This window comes from Lucilia sericata, unplaced genomic scaffold, assembly GCF_015586225.1.
Source record: "Lucilia sericata isolate MDLA Ls3-8-SP2 unplaced genomic scaffold, ASM1558622v1 Contig000345F_arrow, whole genome shotgun sequence".
In the NCBI taxonomy this organism is placed as follows: domain Eukaryota; kingdom Metazoa; phylum Arthropoda; class Insecta; order Diptera; family Calliphoridae; genus Lucilia; species Lucilia sericata.
This window is the reverse complement of record NW_023994365.1, coordinates 115,283-142,891: the sequence shown is the minus strand read 5'-3', so window position 1 is coordinate 142,891 and position 27,609 is coordinate 115,283. Positions and strand designations below refer to the sequence as shown.

Sequence of the window (27,609 nt, the reverse complement as noted above, 5' to 3'; positions counted from 1 at the left end):
CTATAGACTAGACTATAGACTAGACTATAGACTAGACTATAGACTAGACTATAGACTAGACTATAGACTAGACTATAGACTAGACTATAGACTAGACTATAGACTAGACTATAGACTAGACTATAGACTAGACTATAGACTAGACTATAGACTAGACTATAGACTAGACTATAGACTAGACTATAGACTAGACTATAGACTAGACTATAGACTAGACTATAGACTAGACTATAGACTAGACTCTAGACTAGACTATAGACTAGACTATAAACTAGACTACTTTAGACTAGACTATAGACTAGACTACTATAGACTAGACTATAGACTAGACTACTATAGACTAGACTATAGACTAGACTATAGACTAGACTATAGACTAGACTAAAGACTGGACTATAGACTATACTTCCTTCCAAAGTGAAATTTTATATGGTCCTTCTACTTATTTTTAAAGATTTAATTCTCTTGTCTACAAAATGTTCACTTACTTTATATCAAGTGTTTATAAATTTATAATAAATACCCCAAGCTGTCATAAATTATTAATTTATCAATTACAAACATTGTTGTCCTGACACATTCCACTCGAGTTATCGTTTAACATTTTGATAATGACATCGATTATAATGATCATTATGATGATGCTGCTGTTTGTATTATTATTATTAATTGAAGTATTTGACTCTCAAATTGTTTTCGATTGGAAATTATGAAAATAATTGTTTGATTTATTTATAAATCACAGTGTGTGTTTAATTGATTTTGTTTTATTGTTTCATTTTAACGTTTTTTCTCTTTTTTGTCGAACACAGCAGATGTCAATCACATAATGACAACCACAACAAAGCTACAAATAGCAAATTTATTATTTATTTCAATGGACACGAAATGTTAAAAAAAAATACTAAAAGACTAATGTCCCTTAAAAACAGATGGGGGCGTTTTTAAACAGATAATTAAATTTATGAAAAATTACTTAATGATTTATGGAAATGACAATTAAGTGGTAATGATAATCAAAATTATACACAATAAATATAATAACAAAAACAAATTGATTAGCCACTCATTTTATTACGGGTTGATGGGAGGAAAAGGTGAGGCTGTTTAGGTTTTTTTGTTTGTTATTTTATTTTATGACCTTAAAACGCTTCATTAATCTGCTGACATTTTACTTTCACTATTTCAAAACAAAAAGATTTTATATCCACAGATAAAAAGTCTAAAGTAACCTGAAGCCTATTTAATGTATTTTCAAGTGACTATTTTGTGAAAAAGTTAAAAAAGGTTTAGTAAAGCATGACATTTAAAATTTAGGAACTTTTTAACAAAAAATCTTGTTTTAATGTACTTTTTCTATGTTCAGCTCTTCTCCTCTTTCCTCTTTTTTACTCTTTTAGTTGAAAATTCAAATTTCACATTCAAATTCAATTGAAATACCAAATTCTGTCATTCGTTATTAGTTTAATAAAATTTATATTGTCACCACAATTGCGTGGCAAATCAAATGTCATTTTAATCGAAACTCATATAAAAATCCACAAAATACATGACAGAAACCACAGCGACAGCTTCAAAGTAAAATCAAATTTGTATGGAAAATATTTCAATTTGAATATTTGACATTTTGTACTTTAAAGTTGTGGAATGAAACGTGATTTTATTAATATTTTTATAATCAAAATCTAGGTTATATTCTAGTATGTAGGCTAGCTCTGAGTCTAGTTAATAGTTTAGTCCATACATCAATCCATGGCATACTCTATTATAAGGAGTATGACTAGACTATGACTAGACTATGACTAGACTATGACTAGACTATGACTAGACTATGACTAGACTATGACTAGACTATGACTAGACTATGACTAGACTATGACTAGACTATGACTAGACTATGACTAGACTATGACTAGACTATGACTAGACTATGACTAGACTATGACTAGACTATGACTAGACTATGACTAGACTATGACTAGACTATGACTAGACTATGACTAGACTATGACTAGACTATGACTAGACTATGACTAGACTATGACTAGACTATGACTAGACTATGACTAGACTATGACTAGACTATGACTAGACTATGACTAGACTATGACTAGACTATGACTAGACTATGACTAGACTATGACTAGACTATGACTAGACTATGACTAGACTATGACTAGACTATGACTAGACTATGACTAGACTATGACTAGACTATGACTAGACTATGACTAGACTATGACTAGACTATGACTAGACTATGACTAGACTATGACTAGACTATGACTAGACTATGACTAGACTATGACTAGACTATGACTAGACTATGACTAGACTATGACTAGACTATGACTAGACTATGACTAGACTATGACTAGACTATGACTAGACTATGACTAGACTATGACTAGACTATGACTAGACTATGACTAGACTATGACTAGACTATGACTAGACTATGACTAGACTAGACTAGACTATGACTATGACTAGACTATGACTAGACTATGACTAGACTATGACTAGACTATGACTAGACTATGACTAGACTATGACTAGACTATGACTAGACTATGACTAGACTATGACTAGACTATGACTAGACTATGACTAGACTATGACTAGACTATGACTAGACTATGACTAGACTATGACTAGACTATGACTAGACTATGACTAGACTATGACTAGACTATGACTAGACTATGACTAGACTATGACTAGACTATGACTAGACTATGACTAGACTATGACTAGACTATGACTAGACTATGACTAGACTATGACTAGACTATGACTAGACTATGACTAGACTATGACTAGACTATGACTAGACTATGACTAGACTATGACTAGACTATGACTAGACTATGACTAGACTATGACTAGACTATGACTAGACTATGACTAGACTATGACTAGACTATGACTAGACTATGACTAGACTATGACTAGACTATGACTAGACTATGACTAGACTATGACTAGACTATGACTAGACTATGACTAGACTATCAATTAGAGTATCATTTAGGCTATCGATTATACTATCGACTAGACGATCGATTAGACTTTCGACTAGACTATCGATTAGACTATCGACTAGACTTTCGAAAAGACTATAAACTAGACTATCGACTAGACTATTAACTAGACTGTCGTCTATGCTATCGATTAGGCTATCGACTAGACTATCGGTTATACTATCGACTAGACGATCGATTAGACTATCGATTAGACTTTCGACTAGACTTTCGACTAGACTATCGACTAGACTTTCGAAAAGACTATAAATAAGACTATTGTCTATTCTATCGATTAGGTTATCAACTAGACTATTGATTAGACTATTATCTATGCTATCAATTAGATTATCGGCTTGACTGTAAATTAGATTATCGTCTAGACTAAAAATTAAACTATCGATTAGACTATATATTAGACTATCGACTAGGCTATCGAATAGGATATCGAATAGGCTAGCGACTATGGACTAGACTATAGACTAGACCATCGATTAGACTATCGGCTAGACTATAGAATAGACCATTGATTAATATCGACTAAACTATCGATTAGACTTTCGACTAGACTATCGATTAGACTATCGATTAGACTTTCGACTAGACTTTCGATTAGATTACCGACATGACATTCGACTAGACGGTCAATTAGACTATAAGCTAGAGTATCGGTTAGACTATCGACTAGACAATGGACTGGACTATTGACTAAGCTATCGAAAAGGCTATAAACTAGACTGTCGACTAAACTATTGACTTGACTATCGTCTATGCTATCGCCTAGGCTATCGAATAGATTATCGACTAGACTATGAACTGGATTATCATCTAGACTATCGATTAGACTATCGATTAGGCTATCGATTGGATTATCGACTTGACTATGGACTGGGCTATCGACTAGACTACCGACTAGATTATCGAAAAGACTATCCACTTGACTATCAACTAAACTATAGACTATACCATCGATTAGACTATTGATTATACTATCGACTGGACTATCGACTAGATGATCTTTTAGACTATTGACTAGACTATCGATTAGACTTTCGACTAGACTATCGATTAGACTATCGACTAGACCATCGATTAGACTACCAACATGACTTTCGACTTGACTGTCAATTAGATGATAGGACTATCGACTAGACTATTAACGAGTCTTTTGATTATACTATTACTATAGTTTTATCTATAATTTAGTCTATAGTCGAAAATATATGAAATCACATGAATGGCAATATCTTTAAACAGTTTTTTTTTACCTTGTGTTCTATTTCTTTTTTTTCGGTTTATTTTTCATTTTAATAATGCTTTGATATTTTTATGTGATTTATTTTTACAATCAAATCTTTTTTTGTATTTAAAATTTATGTTTTTTGATTTATTTTATGTCTCATTTTTATTTGAATTTCAGCATCAAATATTGTCAAATATTTTGTTTTTGAAATGACAACTTTATGTTTGAACATATTTATGGTTGAATAAAAATTGTGTCAATATGTTTATCGATTCAGTCAGTCATTCGTTAGAAAATATACATATTTACGAGTTATATCAACAGTTATATTCTGTTATATTAAGGGGGTAGAAGATATAAAATTTTCATATATAGTTTAAGTTAAAGGAATATTATGATATTTGTGTATAAAGAAATTGTTTGAAATACACTTGTTCAAAAGTTGTAAATAAAATCTATAAAAGTTTCTTTATCTACTGACAGTTCGTAAATTTAGCTTAAAGTTATAAATAAAACTGTCGATATTCGCCAGCCTCTTTTTTTGTAAGGTAAAACTTTCAATGGTCTTTGTTGACAAATGCTAAACAAACGCAATCATTGTTTATGGTCTCAAAACCCCAAACAAAAGCTAAAATACATAGTATAGGCGAAGAAAAAACTATTAATTTAAATACAGAAACAGCGTCTATTTCTATTTAACAAATATGTCAATGACATTTTGTGTGAAATATCAAAAGCATACAATGTGAAATTTAAAACTCAAAACCTATTCACCCTGTTGGGCAAATATTGAAAATCTGATGTTCCCGAATTTATTATTTTTTGGGTTATTTAAGACCATAATGTCCACTTTACTGTCTTTAAGTAATCTATAAGGTAGACAATCTAAATGGCATCTACAACTACATGTTTAGAACAGTCTTTACGAATTGCCGGGTATAAACAAACATTCACACACAACAACGACAACAACAACAACAATTTGTTTCAATGTGTTTTGTGGGCAAAAAGCCACAAACATCTATTAGTCTTCATTGTTGTTGTTGTTCGGTGTAACGTAAAAATTTGGCCACCTTTTTGGTGGCAAAAACTTAACCAAAGGCTTTAACTAAAATTTTACATACAAAATAGATTTATTTGTTTATTGTAAATAACACATTTATTTATTCCATTTTTGTAAATAGTTGTAGTAATAATTTAATTGCATTTTAAAAAACAAACATTTCTTTGCCCGAAACCCATTTTATGTTTCACCACAACAGCCTTTAGGGAAAATTTTTGTTGAAAAAAAAAAAAAACATAATAATATTACGAATTTATTTACATATGTGTTGGCGGCTGCTGGCTTTCAATTACAATTTTAATGAATTTTTAATAATTTCCGTTTGTGTTAATAAACAAATTATAACAGCAGGATATATGTATGTATGGTGAGAGTTGTATTTAATATATATATTTTATTTCACACAAATATGTAATACATAATAAAAATACTTGTAAAAATTATTATTTACCAAAGGAAACAATAAAACCGGAAATGAAATGCATTTCCCAAAGGGAAATTGCCATTATTTGGATTTTTATATTTTGTTTTTAATAGAATTGATTATAGAGGTAAATTGCATTATCACTTTTAATGCAATTTGCGTTATTTGACATTAAACATATTTCTAGTCTGCTACTTAACAAAAACGAGTTAATAGACTGTGACTTTTCAATAAAACTTTTATTAAAAAAAAAACATTTGGTATTAAACAACAATACCAAACAATATATAATCTAGACTATAGTCTAGTCTAGTCTATAGTCTAGTCTATAGTCTAGTCTATAGTCTAGTCTATAGTCTAGTCTATAGTCTAGTCTATAGTCTAGTCTATAGTCTAGTCTATAGTCTAGTCTATAGTCTAGTCTATAGTCTAGTCTATAGTCTAGTCTATAGTCTAGTCTATATAGTCTAGTCTATAGTCTAGTCTATAGTCTAGTCTATATAGTCTAGTCTATAGTCTAGTCTATAGTCTAGTCTATAGTCTAGTCTATAGTCTAGTCTATAGTCTAGTCTATAGTCTAGTCTATAGTCTAGTCTATATAGTCTAGTCTATAGTCTAGTCTATAGTCTAGTCTATAGTCTAGTCTATAGTCTAGTCTATAGTCTAGTCTATAGTCTAGTCTATAGTCTAGTCTATAGTCTAGTCTATAGTCTAGTCTATAGTCTAGTCTATAGTCTAGTCTATAGTCTAGTCTATAGTCTAGTCTATAGTCTAGTCTATAGTCTAGTCTATAGTCTAGTCTATAGTCTAGTCTATAGTCTAGTCTATAGTCTAGTCTATAGTCTAGTCTATAGTCTAGTCTAGTCTAGTCTATAGTCTAGTCTATAGTCTAGTCTAGTCTCTAGTTAGTCTAGTCTATAGTCTAGTCTATAGTTCTAGTCAATAGTCTAGTCTATAGTCTAAGTCTATAGTCTAGTCTATAGTCTGTCTATAGTCTAGTCTATAGTCTAGTCTATAGTCTAAGTCTATAGTATAGTCTAATAGTCTAGTCTATAGTATAGTCTATAGTCTAGTTCTATAGTCTAGTCTATAGTCTAGTCTATAGTCTAGTCTATAGTCTAGTCTATAGTCTAGTCTATAGTCTAGTCTATAGTCTAGTCTATAGTCTAGTCTATAGTCTAGTCTATAGTCTAGTCTATAGTCTAGTCTATAGTCTAGTCTATAGTCTAGTCTACAGTCTAGTCTATAGTCTAGTCTATAGTCTAGTCTATAGTCTAGTCTATAGTCTAGTCTATAGTCTAGTCTATAGTCTAGTCTATAGTCTAGTCTATAGTCTAGTCTATAGTCTAGTCTATAGTCTAGTCTATAGTCTAGTCTATAGTCTAGTTTATAGTCTAGTCTATAGTCTAGTCCATAGTTTAGTCTATAGTCTAGTCTATAGTCTAGTCTATAGTAAAATCTTGTTTAAAATATTTATTCTCAAATGATAATAATTAGTTTCGTAATAATGTTCTGTTTTGTGACACATATTGCTATCACTTCGATTGTTTCCTCTGAAAAATATAATTTTAATTTCAATTAATTTTTAATTTCTTTTTTATACTTTTTTTTTGCAAATATAAACAACGAGTAAATAAACAACTGACATTCTTGTGAAAAAATAAAATGACAATTTATATTTTATAGCTATTTTTTATTTTGTTTATTTTAATTTAAATAATGCAACTGTTTTTATAGAAATATGCTTTCCAATATGAAATGCAGGTATAAATTTAAATGATTTTTATTTAATTAAAAATGCCAAACACGTAGCTATGTGTCAATGCAATATTGTTAAGGACAAACGGAAGGGGGAAGAGAAGAAGGAGGTAATGTGTATAATTGTTAGCAGGGCTCTGGTGGTAGAGCCCTGAAAGATAAAAAGTTTCTAAAAATTATAAAATATGAACAATTTTATAATTAATATCAATCATACGTCTAGGTGGTTAACAATTTTAAGAACACCCACAAAAATCATTAAATTCTTTTTTTAGATTTTTCTAAATTTTAAATATTTGGTGTCAACTTATTGCGTAGAGCATTGTCTTTTTACTCTTTTGTTGCTATAAATGTATGTAGTTGATTGTCTCATTGTGTGTGTGTGCAAATGTTGATAATTCATTATTAAATGTTTTAATTGCACTGTTCTTTTATTGTTTATTATTTGCATTGTTATTGTCATTATTATTATTGGTTTGCTGCTGTTTGAGTTGATTAAAAACTAATTCAAATAAAATACAATTTAAAACAAGAGAATTCAAAATTCAAATCAAATCAATTCATGTACAAAACACAGACAATAGACAAATAAATGGCATTATAATTGTATTTTCAGGCGCAGAAAAAAATCCCAAAATACATTTAACACTTTTGTTATTGACAATGGTCAATAGAATAAAGAAATTATATATGACTATTGCCAATGAAATGTATGCAAATGTGGGTGTAAATCTACAAATATATTCATATACATACACATATTTAAACAACTACAACTATATCAAATATCAAAAATTTGCTTATGTATGTAATTGAAATACATTTTTAAATAATTCTGGATTTAATATTTATTGCAGTGTTGCTAATAAAAAAGGAATTAGAGGGATATAATTTGTGTATTTTAATTATTTTTAGTTGTTTTTGCAAAAATTTATATTTTATCCTACCTGACGTATGATTGATATTAATTATGAATATTGGTGTTTTCACCTGTAACTGTTGTAATTTTTGAACGGTTTTCATGGAGTTTAAAGAAAAGTCGTTTAATGTTTAACTTATATTTGTGTTAAAGTCGACAGTCTAGTCGCTATAGTAATCTACAGCTATAGTCTAATCGATAATTAAGTAGAAAGTTTAGTAGATAATCTTGTCGATAGTCTGGTCAATTTTTGAGTTGATAGTCGAGTCTTTAGTTGAGTCAATATGGTAGACAATAGTATAGTCGACAGTCTAGTAGAATCTTTAATCGCTAGTCTAGTATATAGTCTAGTCTATAATCTGGCTGAGAGCGTAGTTGATATACTAGCCGATGGTCTATTTTGTAGTCAATAAAAGAATAGTTTAGTCAATAAAACAGTCTTAACGATAATCTTCTGTGTTTAGTCTATCTATCTTCTTCAATAGTATTGTCCATTATCTAGTGGAACGCCTTGTCGATACTATAGTAGACTTTCTAGTCGATAGTCATGTCGATAGACTAGGCAATAGTCTAGTCGAAAGTCTAGCCGATAGTCTGGTCGATTGTTTAGTCGCTGATCTAGTCAATAGTCTCGTATTTAGTCTCGTCAATAGCCTAGTCAATATTCTAATTGATAGTTTTGTAGATTATCTTGTCGATAGTAAAGCCGATAGTTTAGTCGATAGTCAAGTTGAAAGTATAGTCGATATTCTAGTTGATAGACTTGTTTATAGTGTAGTCGATAATCTAGTTAATATTCTCGTCGATAGTCTCATCCATAGTCGAGCTAGTAGCCCAGTCTATAGTCTTGTCGAAAGACTAATTCGTAGTCCAGTCGATAATTTAGTCTATAGTTTTGTCGATAATCTAGTCTTTAGTCATGTAGGAAGTCTAGTCGATATTCTAGATAATAATTTTGTCGATAATCTAGTCTTTAGTCATGCAGAAAGTCTAGTCGATAGTCTAGTCGATAGTCTAGTCTCTAGTCTAGTCGATAGTCTAGTCGATAGTCTAGTAGATTGTCTAGTCGACAGACTAGTCGATAGTCTAGTCCATAGTCTGGTCGATAGTCTAGTCGATAGTCTAGTCGAAACTCTAGCCGATAGTCTAGTTGATAGTCTAATCTATATTCAAGTCGATTGTCTAGTCGACAGACTAGTCGATAGTTTAGTCGATAGTCTGGTCGATAGTCTAGTCGATAGTCTAATCGAAACTCTAGCCGATAGTATAATCGATAGTCTAGTCTATAGTCTAGTCGATGGTCTAGTCGATAGTCTAGTCGATAATCTAGTCGATAGTCTAGTCGACAATCTAGTCGATTGCCTAGTCGATAGTCTAGTTGATAATCTAGTCGATTGCCTAGTCGATAGTCTAGTCGACAATCTAGCCGATAGTTTAGCCGATAGTCTAATCGACAGACTAGTCGATAATCTAGTCGATTGCCTAGTCGATAGTCTAGTCGACAGTCTAGCCGATAGTTTAGCCGATAGTCTAGTCGACAGACTAGTCGATAGTCTAGTCGATACTGTAGTCGATACTGTAGTGGATAGTCTAGTCGATAGTCGAGTCGATAGTCTATTCGAAACTCTAGTCGATAGTCTAGTCGATAGTCTAGTCGATAGTCTAGTCGATAGTCTAGTCGATAGTCTAGTCGATAGTCTAGTCGACAGTCTAGTTGATTGTCTAGCCAATAGTTTAGTCGATAGTCTAGTCGATAGTCTAGTGGATAGTCTAGTTGATAGTCTAGTCGATAGTCTCGTCGATAGTCTAGTCGAAACTGTAGTCGATAGTCTAGTCGATAGTCTAGCCGATAGTCTAGCCGATAGTCTAGCCTATAGTCTAGTAGATAGACCAGTCGACAGTCTAGTCAGTAGTCTAGTCGACAGTCTTAGTCGATAGTCTAGTCGATAGTCTAGTCGATAGTCTAGTCGATAGTCTAGTCGACAGTTTAGTCGATAGTCTAGTCGATAGTCAAGTCGATAGTCTTGTCGATAGTTTAGTCGATAGTCTAGTCGATAGTCAAGTCAAGAGCCTCGTCAATAGCCAAGTCTGTAGTCTAGTCGTTAGACTATTTGATAGTTTAGTTGTGAAACCTTCCTTATTTTGTGGTCTTTCTTTTCGCCCCAAAGTTTTCCCATTTTTATAAGTATACGCTATATTATTTACGCTATTTTGTTGGGTAAATAACAAACAAAATTAAATAAAATCTTTTTTTATAGTTTTGTCTACAAATTATCTCCAAAAAATCTTTGATAACATTATTTTCCCAATATGTCGCATTAAAAGCTAATAAAGAGACCAAAAAAGAGGGAAAAAACTTAAAATAAAACTGTAACCATCTACTTGTCTACATAAAAAAACAATTTGTGGCTTTGTCTGGCCGTAAAATTTTTTCTATGGTTTTTTAACCCGTAGTCTTTAGAAAAAGTTCAACAGGAATAAAAAAGTTAAGAGCATCATCTTTTTATAGTTAAAATAGCAGTAAGCCAGGCAGACCAATGAACAAAAAAAGTGCTTGCACAATGGGTAGAAAAGAAAAACAACTGCTAAGATAGTTTTTTTGTTAAGGGTATATTTTTGAAAACTTCATAGTGTGAAGTAAACAAAAGAATTTTTATGTTTGTAGTAAATTTTAAAAATTCTCTTCATTTTCTCACACACATTACTCCGGTGTGCTGTAAAGTATCATCAACTCCTTCATGGTTTAAAAATGTTATGGAGGGAAAAAACCTCAAATCGTCTTAAAATTATTAACAAAAAAATCTCTACCACTTGTCGCAACATTTGCACGTGACTTGCTAACAGGCATAAAGTTATGACAAAATGGCTTAAAGAAAAAGTTAAACAAAACAACATTCATCTAACTCCCCCACACACCCCTCAACCCCTCCAAAACAAGGACAATAGATTTACAAGTTTAAGATTTGTACAATGTGTTGCATGTCTTTTCTCCTTGTACTCTTAAGAGTTCATGTCGTGAGTGTAATGAACGTTGAACAAAAAAACTGCACAAAATATTTGTTGAAAATTATTTTCAATTTTTTGTTGTCTTCTTTCTCATTATTTTATATTTTTTGTTCATACTGCTGCTGCTAGTGCATTGTTAGTGGTGTTGCTCATGCACAGCAACATGTTCAATTGTTGCAAGCTTGCATAGTGGAAATTTGTGGCCATGTGGTATGTGGTGGTTTTGATGCCACAATATGTATGAATTTTGAGTTAGTGGTTGTGAGCACGAAGGAGATATGTTATAGTTGTTGCACTAAATATGAGAGTGAATGAGTGTGAGTGTGGGAGCTTAAGACCACAGGGATTTATTTTATATTAAATTGTGTTTTATGCCAAAGTCGTTAATACTTAAAAGAGGAAATTTTCGATGATAAATGGATTAAGAGATGGAGAGAGTGAGAGAGAAAGGCAACAATGGGCCATAGAATAGTTTGGTAAACTAATGAAGTTTAAATTTGGAGCATAAAAAAAAATTATAATTGATTTTATTTATAAGCAGTTTTGAAGTCATTATACCCTACACCACTTTAGTGGGGAGGGTATATTGGATTTGTGCTGATGTTTGTAGCATACAAAAATATTCGTCCCACCTGAGTCGATTAAGTCCGTCCGTCTGGCTGGCTGTCCATGTAAACCTTGTGCGCAAGGTACAATTTTCAAGATAATTGGATGAAATTTGGCACGCGCGTTTTATTTGACCTCAGGACGAAGCCTATTGAAAATGGTTAAAATCGGTCCATTATTTCACCTAGCCCCCATAGAACAGAATCCCCCGAAAAGGGCTTCTGATCTCATAATTATGTTAAATATACAGATATATCGATAAAATACGGCACAACTAAGTTTTATAGAAGTCTTGATGACCCTGCCAAATTTCATAAAGATCGGGCCCTTCAGAAAATTACTTGAATGTCCCAAAATTAACTTATAAAGACAAATATCACGATGAAATTCAGCACAATAAAATATTATGTAAATATAAATATATTCACAAAATTTTATCGGGCTTGGCCCATATTTGCCCCTAGCCCCCATATAAAGCCTCTTTCAGAAATTTTTTTTTTCATCCATAAATTACTTAAATGTATCGGAACAAGGGAATATTGAAGATAAATGCTTTATTATGAAAAATAAATCACATTTAATATTCATAACTGGTGTAGGGTATCATATGGTCGGCCACGCCCGACTATACTTTCTTACTTGTTTTTTAATTAAATTTTTATATTGAGACAAAATGCAAGACTATGACTAGACTATGACTAGACTATGACTAGACTAGACTATGACTAGACTATGACTAGACTATGACTAGACTATGACTAGACTATGACTAGACTATGACTAGACTATGACTAGACTATGACTAGACTATGACTAGACTATGACTAGACTATGACTAGACTATGACTAGACTATGACTAGACTATGACTAGACTATGACTAGACTATGACAGACTATGACTAGACTATGACTAGACTATGACTAGACTATGACTAGACTATGACTAGACTATGACTAGACTATGACTAGACTATGACTAGACTATGACTAGACTATGACTAGACTATGACTAGACTATGACTAGACTATGACTAGACTATGACTAGACTATGACTAGACTATGACTAGACTATGACTAGACTATGACTAGACTATGACTAGACTATGACTAGACTATGACTAGACTATGACTAACTATGACTAGACTATGACTAGACTATGACTAGACTATGACTAGACTATGACTAGACTATGACTAGACTATGACTAGACTATGACTAGACTATGACTAGACTATGACTAGACTATGACTAGACTATGACTAGACTATGACTAGACTATGACTAGACTATGACTAGACTATGACTAGACTATGACTAGACTATGACTAGACTATGACTAGACTATGACTAGACTATGACTAGACTATGACTAGACTATGACTAGACTATGACTAGACTATGACTAGACTATGACTAGACTATGACTAGACTATGCTAGACTATGACTAGACTATGACTAGACTATGACTAGACTATGACTAGACTATGACTAGACTATGACTATACTACTAGACTATGACTACTATGACTACTATGACTAGACTATGACTAGACTATGACTAGACTATGACTAGACTATGACTAGACTATGACTAGACTATGACTAGACTATGACTAGACTATGACTAGACTATGACTAGACTATGACTAGACTATGACTAGACTATGACTAGACTATGACTATACTGACTAGACTATGACTAGACTATGACTAGACTATGACTAGACTATGACTCTATGACTAGACTATGACTAGACTATGACTAGACTATGACTAGACTATGACTAGACTATGACTAGACTATGACTAGACTATGACTAGACTATGACTAATGACTAGACTATGACTAGACTATGACTATGACTAGACTATCGACAACACTATCAACAAGAATATAGTGACTATAGAATATAGTGAATATATGACTAGACTATGACTAGACTATGACTAGACTATCGACTAGACTATCGACTAGACTATCGACTAGACTAACGACTAGACTATCGACTAGACTATCGACTAGACTATCGACTAGACTATCGACTAGACTATCGACTAGACTATCGACTAGACTATCGACTAGACTATCGACTAGACTATCGACTAGATTATCGACTAGACTATCGACTAGACTATCGACTAGACTAACGACTAGACCTACGACTCGCCTATCAACTGGACTATCTACTAGACTATGATTAGATTATAGTCTAGGCTATCGCATAGACTATCGATAAGACTATTGACTAGACTATCGACAACACTATCAACAAGAATATCGACTAAACTTTTGACATGACTATTGACTAGACTATTGACAAGACTGTCTACTGGACTATCAGACTATGATTAAACTATCGTCTAGACTATCTATTAGGCTGTCTACTAGGCTATCAAATAGCCTATCGATAAGACTATCGAAAATACTATCAACTATAATTATCGACTAGAGCATTGAGTAGACTACCGACTAGACTATCGATTACACTATCGACTAAACTATCGACTTGTCTATTTAATAGACCTTCGACATACAATTATGTAGTATTTTATTAAATCAGTTTACCCAAAAAAAAAAACATATGTTTTTATATATTATTCTTTTTCTTTTATCTACTTCCAGCTGAACTACTAAGCCCAGAAAACAAGGATTAAATGATAAAAACCAAAAAAGATTTACAACTTAAGACACCGATAAGCAGCTCATAAAAACAAAATTTATTTAACAAAAGGTATTTAAACTTTAAATGTTTATTTGCAATAAAATTAAATAAAGAGAGATTATTTTGAACTTTTAAATTTTATATGTATGTAATAAATGTTTTTAATTTACTTAATTAAAAATTTATGAAAAGTTTGAAATCCTTAAAATATCAAAACATTTAGCTACAAAATCCTTTAAATAACAATTAAATTAACAGCACTTGTTCCATCAGACTATTTTGGTTTTGTTTTATTTTATTTTATTTTGTTAAAAAACTCTCAAATAAATTCTAAAATAAACAGACAAAATACTCCATAGTTAAAGTGTTAATTGAGTTTAATGTTGATTGGTTCTTGTGTTAATCTCTTACTCTGTGTCGAAAGTCTCTTCTTTAAACACTATTCTAAAGAGTTTTTAATTAAAATAAAGCAACAAAAAAGAAACAAAATGAACAACAATAACAAATACTAGAAAAAAAAAGGATAAATATAAACAAAATAGAAAAGTAAAAAAACTACTTAAATTGAAAAGAATTTGTGACAATAGTTGTTAAAGTTTATTTGAAGAGAGTAAGGAAAATAGAAAAAGAGATGGAGATACAAAAGCTAAAACAAGAGTATGATTTACTATATTACTAATCCGATTTAAAGCTAATAGGAGCAAATAAAGAAACACAAATTGTTTTAGATATAATGATAAAGGGGTCTATAACCTTTACAAATCTATGCATAATTAGAAAAACGTATTTTTTACAACAACAATAACAAACAGTTGTTTTAAAGTTACAATATTAACTAAGTCGGGAACTATTATTTTTAATAAAATTATTTTATTTTAGTTTAGAACGTAATACGAGATAGAGATGTAATTTTTAGTTGAGAAAAATCTTATGTGAAGAAAGCTTTAAGTCTTAGCTTTTAACGACATTTCAGATTTTAAAAATCCGTTGAAAAATAAGACAATTATGACTAAAAATTTAAAACAAGTCATAATTAATATCAATCATACGTCATGGTGTACAAATTTGTAAAATTTCATTATTTGAGTTTAAATTAATCATACGCTATGGTGTATTTGTATTAAAAGTATAGGTATTTGTTTTGAATGTTATCAAAGTAAAATAAACTTTAAAAAACGAGGGTCGTTTCTTAATTTTGGAGAAAATATAGCAATAATTAATATAAAACTTTAAATTTGATGTATAAATGTGTTATTAATAATAAAGTATTAAAAATTAAAATATTTAGAAATATTTATCAAATTTAAAACCACATACGAGGGTGGCGAGCAATTGTTGTTAATAAAGGTTTCCAAATTTAAAAAGCTACAAGTCTTAGCTTTAAATTTCAAGTTCAAGTTTTAAAAATCTGTTTAAAATTAAGAGAATTATGGCTAAAAATGTAAAACAAGTTATAATTAATATCAATCATACGTCATGTTATACAATTTAGGAAGATTTGATTATTTGAGTTTAAATTAATCATATGCTATGGTGTATTTTGATTAAAAGTATATTTGTGTTAAATGTTTTAGTTTTCTTTTCAGTTGAACTTTAATCAAACTTTAAAAAACGAGGGTCGGTTCCAATTTTTTGGGGAAAAAAGTAACAATAAATAAATAAAGTTTTAAGTTTTAAATAAAAATATATTTTTAATAATAAAATATTAAAAATTTTATAAAATAATAAATCTAAAATGTTAAGAGAAATATTTTAAAATATTTTCCAGAACTTGAGGTAATATACGATGGTTATGAGTTATCATTGTTAAAGAATGTTAACTATTAGGAAAGCTTTAAGCCTTAGCTTTAAATTTCATTTTCAACTTTTAAAATCTGTTGAAAAGTAAGAGAATTGTAGCTCATATTGTAAAACAAGTCATAATTAATATCAATCATCCGTCATGGTACAATTTTGGAAAACTTTGTTATTTAGTGTTAAATTAAAGCGTTTTTAACATTTTAAGATAAGTTTATGTTGGCATAAACAAAATTTTATAAAATTCTAGAAAGTAATACGACGGTCGTTTGGGAAATTTGGTTAATATATATTTTAAAATATTTTTTAAAATTTGAGACAATATACGAGGGGTTTGAGAAAATCTTAAGAAAGAAGGTTTACACACTTCGAATGATTAAAGCCTTAGCTGCAAATTTCTGTTCAAATTTTAAAAATCTGTTGAAAATTAAGAAATTTATGGCTGAAAATGTAAAATAAGACATAATTAATATCGATCATACGTCGTGGTGTACTATTTTAGAAAACTTAGTTATTTAGGGTGAAATGAAAGCTTTTTTGACATTTAAAAACTAGTTTATGTTAACATAAAAGAAGTTTTATAAAATTCTGAAAAGTAATACGAGGGTCGTTTGGGAAATTTGGTTAATTTACAAGTTTTTAGGAAAATGTTTAATAAAATTGTATTAAACCTGATAGAAAAGCCTTTTAAATTTAAATATTTTAACATTATCTGCAAATATACATTGACACCATTCCAATAATGTTATTTAAGCCTTCAAACCTAAAGAATGAAAATGCATAATACATGAGAGAGTGAATATTAAACAAATTAAATAAAAGAACAAAAGACACGAACAAAAAAAAATCACTGAAATAAACATAAAAATCAAATTAATTTTATCACACTTTTAACACACAGCAGCGCAGCCACAGTACAAAAAAAGTAATGAATGCATTGTATGAATAAATCTTGCAAATTTTCTATAAATGATGAGAGCGTAAACATATATAAAAGATTATCATTATGGTTTTACAAATAACCCCAACAATATCGTTAAAAACAAAAGAGCTAAGTTGTGGAAATATTTTTTTTTTTTCAGTTGACAATATATTTCGTGGCAAACAGAAAAAAACCCTAAAAAAGAAAGGGGGAAAAACCCACCAAAAATACTGCTGAAAAGCAAATAATGTGCTTGAGTAAATTTTTAACACCCATATTATTTTAGCATAAATACATATACTTATCTCCAGGAATTAGCATAGAAAATTATATGTAAAAGTTTGGTGAACAGTAAAGGAAGGAAAATTGGGAATTTTATATAAATGTTTAGTTAAATTAAAGAAATTTTATGTTAAATTTAAGAATTTTAAGAAAAATATTAAAAGTTTTAAGAGAAAATGTTGAATTTTTAATATTTTATTATATGAATAGGGGGGCGTATGATTGATATTAATTAGAAGTTGTTTCATTAAAATGACTATAACTTTCTTAAATTTTAACCGATTTTGAAGATTTAAACGGATTAAGTTTAAGAACATTTCAGGTTTTTAATAAAATATAACAATTCTTAGTAAATTATTGCATATGGCATAAAAAATCCAACCTAAAGCTTAATATGTCTATAGCTTGTTATTAAGCGTAGCTTTGGTTGCTAAACAATTCAAAATTTTTATATTTTTTAAAGGTTTTCTTATAAAAAACTTTAAAAATATGATTTTTGTTAACAAAACTTATAAAAAATTAAAGTAAATTATGAAAAATTAAATTTAAAGCGTTAAACAAGGGACAGGTGTAATTATTTGATTTGAAAAAACTTATTTCTATAAATCAAGTCTTAGCTTTAAACAGAATTTAAAAATCTCTGCAAAAATAAGAGTATTTTAAGAGAAAATGTAAAAAAATATATTATTAATATTAATCATACGTCATGGTGAATATCTTAAACAAAGTTTTGTTTTATTTTAACTCAAATTAAAGTTGTTTTAAATGTTTCAAATTAGTTTATATTAAAAGATTTAAATTTATTAACAATTTTATGTTTTACTACTTTAAAGCGATAAACCAGGGAGAGGTGTAACTTTTAGATTTTAAAATTCCTATGTCTAGAAAGTACTAAATCTTAGCTTTAATTTGTATTGAAAGATTTTAAAATCTGTGCAAAAATAATGGAGTAATGGCTAAAAAAGACCTAATTAATATCAATCATACGTCATGGAGAATATTTTACCATAAATAATATTAATTATACGTTATGAAATACGAGGAAATAAATACGAGGATCGTTTGATAAATTGAAATAATGAAAACAAAAATTTAAAAAAATATCAAAAGTTGATATTTTCAACAAAAATGCAAAATTTTCTTTAACATTTACTCTGTACAAATTCTCAGAAATTATTCCTGTCACTGTTTAAACTTTACAGTCTGTCAATGAAAAAAACCCAACCCCCTTTTGATATTTGTGTTAATATATGTAAATGTTCTTTTATATGTACAATGTCTATTATTCAAATGTAACTCCCAGCATTAACACATTTTATTTTGGCAAAAACCCTCATTTGAATATTGTAAATTTTAGTTTCTAAAAGTGCGAGTATGAGTGTTGTGGTGGCAAGCTAATTTCCTAAATTCATTTAGGAAATTTAAAAGTTTTTATTGTTGATCTATGCTATGTAATATGTAAAACGGTTACACTATGATAACATTTGTCATTTACATAAATGTTTTAAATTTATATTCGAAACTACAAGTTTTGATAAGGAAAATAGTAGAGTATGTGAAAATTGTTTGTCAAAGATTACCAAAAGCTTTGAGGGTAAACTGAGGATGTGAAAGTAAGGGCAAGGGGTTTTACTTTTAAGTAAAATGTAAAAGAAATTTGAAGCTTAAAGTAAAAAACGAAAAACTAATTTCTTAAATCAAATACTTATAAGGAATTTTACTGCACAATCACAACGATTTGAAAATTATGTAGGATTTGATCTTATAGAGGCTTAAACTGTGCTTAAAAAAATGAAAAGTATTTTTAAAATTTTTTTAATGACTAATATTAAAACTAATATAATTATATGAAATATTTATTTAAAATTACTAGACTATAGACTGTATATTACTAGAAAACTATCTAGAATAACTAGACTATAGACTAGACTATAGACTAGACTATAGACTAGACTATAGACTAACAAGACTAGACTTAGACAGACTAAACAATAGACTAGACTATAGACTAGACTAGGACTAGACTATAGACTAGACTATAGACTAGACTATAGACTAGACTATAGACTAGACTATAGACTAGACTATAGACGACTATAGACTAGACTATAGACTAGATAACTATAGACTAGACTATAGACTAGACTATAGACTAGACTATAGACTAGACTATAGACTAGACTATAGACTAGACTATAGACTAGACTATAGACTAGACTATAGACTAGACTATAGACTAGACTATAGACTGACTATAGACTAGACTATAGATAGACTATAGACTAGACTATAGACTAGACTATAGACTAGACTATAGACTAGACTATAGACTAGACTATAGACTAGACTATAGACTAGACTATAGACTAGACTATAGACTAGACTATAGACTAGACTATAGACTAGACTATAGACTAGACTATAGACTAGACTATAGACTAGACTATAGACTAGACTATAGACTAGACTATAGACTAGACTATAGACTAGACTATAGACTAGACTATAGACTAGACTATAGACTAGACTATAGACTAGACTATAGACTAGACTATAGACTAGACTATAGACTAGACTATAGACTAGACTATAGACTAGACTATAGACTAGACTATAGACTAGACTATAGACTAGACTATAGACTAGACTATAGACTAGACTATAGACTAGACTATAGACTAGACTATAGACTAGACTATAGACTAGACTATAGACTAGACTATAGACTAGACTATAGACTAGACTATAGACTAGACTATAGACTAGACTATAGACTAGACTATAGACTAGACTATAGACTAGACTATAGACTAGACTATAGACTAGACTATAGACTAGACTATAGACTAGACTATAGACTAGACTATAGACTAGACTATAGACTAGATAGACTAGACTATAGACTAGACTATAGACTAGACTATAGACTAGACTATAGACTAGACTATAGACTAGACTATAGACTAGACTATAGACTAGACTATAGACTAGACTATAGACTAGATATAGACTAGACTATAGACTAGACTATAGACTAGACTATAGACTAGACTATAGACTAGACTATAGACTAGACTATAGACTAGACTATAGACTAGACTATAGATAGAGATAGACTAGACTATAGACTAGACTATAGACTAGACTATAGACTAGACTAGACTAGACTAAGACTAGACTATAGACTAGACTATAGACTAGACTATAGACTAGACTATAGACTAGACTATAGACTAGACTATAGACTAGACTATAGACTAGACTATAGACTAGACTATAGACTAGACTATAGACTAGACTATAGACTAGACTATAGACTAGACTAGACTAGACTATAGACTAGACTATAGACTAGACTATGACTAGACTATAGACTAGACTATAGACTAGACTATAGACTAGACTATAGACTAGACTATAGACTAGACTATAGACTAGACTATAGACTAGACTATAGACTAGACTATAGACTAGACTATAGACTAGACTATAGACTAGACTATAGACTAGACTATAGACTAGACTATAGACTAGACTATAGACTAGGACTATAGACTAGACTATAGACTAGACTATAGACTAGACTATAGACTAGACTATAGACTAGACTATAGACTAGACTAGACTAGACTATAGACTAGACTATAGACTAGACTATAGACTAGACTATAGACTAGGACTATAGACTAGACTATAGGACTAGACTATAGACTAGGACTATAGACTAGATTATAGACTAGACTATAGACTAGATTATAGACTAGACTATAGATAGACTAGACTACTATAGTCTAGGCTATAGACTAGGCTATAGACTTAGACTATAGACTAGACTATAGGACTAGACTATAGACTAGACTATAGACTAGACTATAGGCTAGGACTATAGACTAGACTATAGACCAGGACTATAGACTAGACTATAGACTAGACTATAGACTAGACTATAGACTAGACTATAGGACTAGGACTATAGACTAGACATATAGACTAGACTATAGACTAGACTATAGACTAGACTATAGACTAGACTATAGACTAGACTATAGACTAGACTATAGACTAGACTATAGACTAGACTATAGACTAGACTAGACTAGACTAGACTAGACTATAGACTAGACTATAGACTAGACTATAGACTAGACTATAGACTAGACTATAGACTAGACAATAGACTAGACTATAGACTAGACTATAGACTAGACTATAGACTAGACTATAGACTAGACTATAGACTAGACTATAGACTACTATAGACTAGACTATAGACTAGACTATAGACTAGACTATAGACTAGACTATAGACTAGACTATAGACTAGACTATAGACTAGACTATAGACTAGACTATAGACTAGACTATAGACTAGACTATAGGCTAGACTATAGGCTAGACTATAGGCTAGACTATAGGCTAGACTATAGGCTAGACTAGTAGACTAGACTAGACTAGACTAGACTAGACTAGACTAGACTAGACTAGACCAGACCAGACTAGACTAGACTAGACTAGACTAGACTAGACTAGACTAGACTAGACTAGACTAGACTAGACTAGACTAGACTAGACTAGACTAGACTAGACTAGACTATAGACTAGACAATAGACTAGACTATAGACTATAGACTAGACTATAGACTAGACTATAGACTAGACTATAGACTAGACTATAGACTAGACTATAGACTAGACTATAGACTAGACTATAGACTAGACTATAGACTAGACTATAGACTAGACTATAGACTAGACTATAGACTAGACTATAGACTAGACTATAGACTAGACTATAGACTAGACTATAGGCTAGACTATAGGCTAGACTATAGGCTAGACTATAGGCTAGACTATAGGCTAGACTATAGGCTAGACTATAGGCTAGACTAGAGTAGACTAGACTAGACTAGACTAGACCAGACCAGACTAGACTAGACTAGACTAGACTAGACTAGACTAGACTAGACTAGACTAGACTAGACTAGACTAGACTAGACTAGACTAGACTAGACTAGACTAGACTAGACTAGACTAGACTAGACTATAGATGAGTACAATTTACTTTATTTTCGAAGAATCTTAAAAAGTTAGCTATTTTTAAAATTTTTCAAAAAGCTGTGTAGGATTACGTATGATTAATATTTAATTACATATTTGTAATTTTTAAATTTTCCTTCCAACTTTGTTGTTTTTAAAAAGATTTTAAAAATTTTGATTTCATAACAAAAAAACACTGACAGTCAACTTATATTAACAAAAACCTGGCATGCCTTAGTATCGTATTGCTATTTATGGCTGAAATTCCTATAATAAGTCCTAATTTATTATTTATGTTTCTTTTAATATTTAAGTAAATAACTTTCATTTTGAGCTAATTTTATCTAAATTTAATTACAACCTCATGAGAGGCCCTTTTCAGTTTTACAAGGTTTCCATTTCCTTTTCAAAAGTTTCCGTATTCCTTGTGAATACGAATTATACATAGTTATTTTCATGTTTAATGTTTGCCATGATGTGGCAAATATGATGTAATTTTCAACAATTTATTCACTGATGTGTAAAAGATGTTTGTTTTCAACATGTTTTTTTTTTTCGTGCTCAAACTAAATGAAAATGGAAAAATATGTTGCAAAAATAAACTAGAAAAAAACACAAAGTAATTTAGTCTCAATGGTTTTACTACAACTACCAACATGTAGTGCCACGAAAAAAATTTACTTTCTATTTTCAGAATAAAAAAATTTAACATTTGCTGACTCATTTTCATGCTGTAAACTAAATAATTTAATTGTACCATGAGTCTCATAGAAAAGTATAATTTTTTAGATTTTAATTCTAGCAAAATGGTTTTTATACATTAAGGAGTTAAACTAAATAGTCGGAAAATGTTTTCGTTGATATCGAATGAAAAATAAAAAAATTAGGTTAGAGTTTAGTACAAAATCATAAATCATTTTTCAAATTCAGTTTTAGTTCAAAAACAAAACTACCAACCAATTCAATTCATTTCGTATAAAATGAAATTGAAGTCTGTCAGTAGCAAAAAGAAAAACTAAAAGTTTTGAACTTTCTTTTGAACATATTTATAATTTAAATGACATTAAATAAGAGAAGAAGATGTAAGGAGAGAACAACTTCCGAATTTATGTTGTTAATTATATTATGACAAATAATCTAAATAAATGATTAACTACGTGTTTTGTTTTTGAAATGATTTGCAGATAAAATTAAATAATTATATACATCAAGTTCATTGGAACTATTGTATAATTATTATACCAGGTTTGAGAGAATATTAAGAAAATATTCAAAATATTGGAAAACCCCAAATTACAAGGAGTAAGGTTGAAAAAAGGTTCCTTTGAAATAAAAAGTTTCAATTTTTCAAGTGAACAATTTCTTAAAATTTTTGAACGACCCTCATATATTTTAGAAAAAGAAATGATTAATAATGATTCTCCTAGGAAGGGCTTAATTTTTGCATAAAAAAACTTAATTTATTTAAATTTAAAAGAAATTTTTAGGGGGGCGTATAATTAGTTAGTTAGTTAGTTAGTTAGTTAGTTAGTTAGTTAGTTAGTTAGTTAGTTAGTTAGTTAGTAGTAGTTAGTTAGTTAGTTAGTTAGTTAGTTAGTAGTAGTAGTTAGTTAGTTAGTAGTTAGTTAGTTAGTTAGTTAGTTAGTTAGTTAGTAGTAGTTAGTTAGTTAGTTAGTTAGTTAGTAGAGTTAGTTAGTTAGTTAGTTAGTTAGTTAGTTAGTTAGTTAGTAGTTAGTTAGTTAGTTAGTTAGTTAGTAGTTAGTTAGTTAGTTTAGTTAGTTAGTAGTTAGTTAGTTAGTTAGTTAGTAGTTAGTTAGTTAGTTAGTTAGTAGTTAGTAGGAGTTAGTTAGTTAGTTAGTTAGTTAGTTAGTTAGTAGTTAGTTAGTTAGTTAGTAGTTAGTTAGTTAGTTAGTTAGTTAGTTAGTTAGTTAGTAGTTAGTTAGTTAGTTAGTTAGTTAGTTAGTTAGTAGTTAGTTAGTAGTTTAGTTAGTAGTTAGTTAGTTAGTAGTTAGTTAGTTAGTTAGTTAGTTAGTTAGTTAGTTAGTTAGTTAGTTAGTTAGTTAGTAGTTAGTTAGTTAGTTAGTTAGTTAGTTAGTTAGTTAGTTAGTTAGTTAGTTAGTAGTTAGTTAGTTAGTTAGTTAGTTAGTTAGTTAGTTAGTTAGTTAGTTAGTTAGTTAGTTAGTTAGTTAGTTAGTTAGTTAGTAGTTAGTTAGTTAGTTAGTTAGTTAGTTAGTTAGTTAGTTAGTTAGTAGTTAGTTAGTTAGTTAGTAGTTAGTAGTTAGTTAGTTAGTTAGTAGTTAGTTAGTTAGTTAGTTAGTAGTTAGTTAGTTAGTAGTAGTTAGTAGTAGTTAGTTAGTAGTTAGTTAGTAGTTTAGTTAGTTAGTTAGTTAGTTAGTTAGTTAGTTAGTTAGTTAGTTAGTTAGTTAGTTAGTTAGTTAGTTAGTTAGTAGTTAGTTAGTAGTTAGTAGTTAGTTAGTTAGTTAGTTAGTTAGTTAGTTAGTTAGTAGTAGTTAGTTAGTTAGTTAGTTAGTTAGTGTTAGTTAGTTAGTTAGTTAGTTGTTAGTTAGTAGTTAGTAGTAGTTAGTAGTTAGTTGTAGTTAGTTAGTTAGTTAGTTAGTTAGTTAGTTAGTAGTTAGTTAGTTAGTTAGTTAGTAGTTAGTAGTTAGTTAGTTAGTTAGTAGTTAGTTAGTTAGTTAGTTAGTTAGTTAGTAGTTAGTTAGTTAGTTGTAGTTAGTTAGTTAGTTAGTTAGTTAGTTAGTTAGTTAGTTAGTTAGTTAGTTAGTTAGTAGTTAGTTAGTAGTTAGTTAGTAGTAGTTAGTTAGTTAGTAGTTAGTTAGTTAGTTAGTTAGTAGTTAGTTAGTTAGTTAGTTAGTTAGTTAGTTAGTTAGTAGTTAGTAGTTAGTTAGTTAGTTAGTTAGTTAGTTAGTTAGTTAGTTAGTTAGTTAGTTAGTTAGTAGTTAGTAGTAGTTAGTTAGTTAGTTAGTTAGGTTAGTTAGTTAGTTAGTTAGTTAGTTAGTTAGTAGTTAGTTAGTTAGTTAGTAGTTAGTTAGTTAGTTAGTTAGTTAGTTAGTTAGTTAGTTAGTAGTTAGTTAGTTAGTTAGTTAGTTAGTTAGTTAGTTAGTAGTTAGTTAGTTAGTTAGTTAGTTAGTTAGTTAGTTAGTTAGTTAGTTAGTTAGTTAGTTAGTTAGTTAGTTAGTAGTAGTTAGTTAGTTAGTTAGTTAGTTAGTTAGTTAGTTAGTTAGTTAGTTAGTTAGTTAGTTAGTTAGTTAGTTAGTTAGTTAGTTAGTAGTTAGTTAGTTAGTTAGTTAGTTAGTTAGTTAGTTAGTTAGTTAGTTAGTTAGTTAGTTAGTTAGTTAGTAGTTAGTAGTAGTTAGTAGTTAATTAATTAATTCATTAATTATATAATTTTTAGAACGGCCCTCGTTTTGGATACAATACTTATTTCGTTCTTGTAAACTTTGCTTTTTATTTTAAATCATATTTTATAGCGGATAGTATTCCTAGACGTATGATTAATATTTTTGTCTTTTTTTTCGAATATTCATAAAGCAACCCTCGACATTATACAATTTTGTTAATTTAACTAAAAACATTCTTTTTCAATTTCTTAAATTACTGTACAACGAAGCGTATGATTAATATTAATTACGACTTATTTCCTTCATTCTGTCATAACTTTTCTGGTTTAAGCAGCGATTCTTAAATTTAAACTGCAAATGATAGCAAACACTACTAGTTTTAAGAGTATTGATTAATACTTACAACAATTTAAGGCTTTACTTTTAAAATCATAGTTTTTTAAAAAACTTACCAAACGACCCTCGATTATTATGGACATTTCATTGAATTTATATAAACAATTTCAGTTGCAAAGTTAAACCACCAATTAATCCCTTAAAAAGCTTAAATATTACTTAAAATTTACTGTTCAATAGAAAAGTATTGGAGAGCGTATGATTGATATTAATTATGACTTAATTTTAAATTTTCCTCATAACTTTTGTATTTCCACAGCAATTTTGAATATATAAACTGCTTAAGATTCTTAACTTCTTTAATTGTCTAAATATTTACATTCCTCTCCCCCTTTTCACAACAAAAACCCACAAAAATTTGCTTTACTAATCAAAAATTAATTATACTTTAATTTGGCATTTTATCATTAGACATTTTTATGGCAATTTTCAATTATAATTTATCTTACTTGCTGTTGAAATAGCAATATTAAATTTTTCAATTCATAATTGAGTTGTTGTTTTGTTTTGTTTTTGCTTGGATGTGTGCTTGTGTTACAAAAATAAATCATCTAAAACCAAATATATCTTAAGAATCTTTAACATAAATATCCGTTTTGAGGTTTTTGTGTTTTTTTGCAAAAATAATAACTCACTTTATATGAATATGAATGAGTATCTTTTGAATGAAATCTAACCACAAACAAAACAAAAACACAAACAAAAGGAAAACAAAAATGTAAGCAACAACACTATGAGGGGAAACTTTCAACAAAAATATTTTTTTTTTTTAGAGAAAGAGAGAAAAATATGATGAAAATGATGATGGTGATGGTGGTAATACTCATAACTCATCATAACAACATTTATCTTGTCTTCAATACACACAATATGTAAATGTATTATGCTCTATATACAATACAATGACTGTTTTTAGTTTTTTTTTTTTTTTTTGTTAAAGAATTTTTATTTTTGAAAACAAATACTTCTACTCTCTATAAATACATATGTATGTATATATTCAGTGCTAAAGTGTAGATTATATATTTCCTTAACATATATTCCTGTTAAAACACTTTAAATCTGAATGCAGCAAGATATTAGTAACTTTAGTTGAAAACTTGCTTT

General features: G+C 29.6%; 1 protein-coding gene across 3 annotated transcripts in view; it reads left to right on the top strand.

Annotated features, from left to right (window-relative positions):
- The window catches only part of LOC119603888 (leucine-rich repeat-containing protein 15), a 163,783-nt gene that overhangs the window by 71,518 nt on the left and 64,656 nt on the right, over positions 1-27,609 (top strand). For all 3 annotated transcript variants that reach the window (XM_037956174.1, XM_037956172.1, XM_037956173.1), the window contains one exon: positions 14,670-14,778. The gene's annotated coding sequence lies outside the window, so the exon portion shown is untranslated. The remainder of the gene's footprint in view (positions 1-14,669; positions 14,779-27,609) is intronic.